Genomic DNA, 470 nt, shown 5'->3' on the forward strand with positions numbered 1-470 from the left:
AAGAGATCTTATAGAGCGAGTGCTTTGATATGAGAGGAGAGCTGCACGGCAGGTTGGCACCAAGCAGCCAATCAGAACAACGTGTGAAACTGCGGGACAGCTTTCTTGGCCAATCAGGTGCGAGACTCTCCAAAAGCCACACAGCCTATAGGGACACAGTCATGGAAATGAGCCATGAGGTGGAGAGCTGAGCAGAAAAATACAGACTGTACAGTTAAACATTAACCCCTCCCTGACTGAGCCCGGCTCCACTATAACGTTTGTATGCTATTTCCATGAAAGTTTACATACTATCTTCATGAAGGATCCTACAGTTTACCTATCAGAGTCAGTATAAACGTTTTAGTGAGCGCTGTGGAGGAAGGTCTGGCAATGCAAAACAAATGTTTTAGGGGCTTTTTATGATGTAAATGTAGCCTATTATTTCATATATATGTCACAACTTAAAAGTCTAGTGCATCTGCACATAG

This window comes from Perca flavescens, chromosome 10 (assembly GCF_004354835.1).
Source record: "Perca flavescens isolate YP-PL-M2 chromosome 10, PFLA_1.0, whole genome shotgun sequence".
NCBI classification, from domain to species: domain Eukaryota; kingdom Metazoa; phylum Chordata; class Actinopteri; order Perciformes; family Percidae; genus Perca; species Perca flavescens.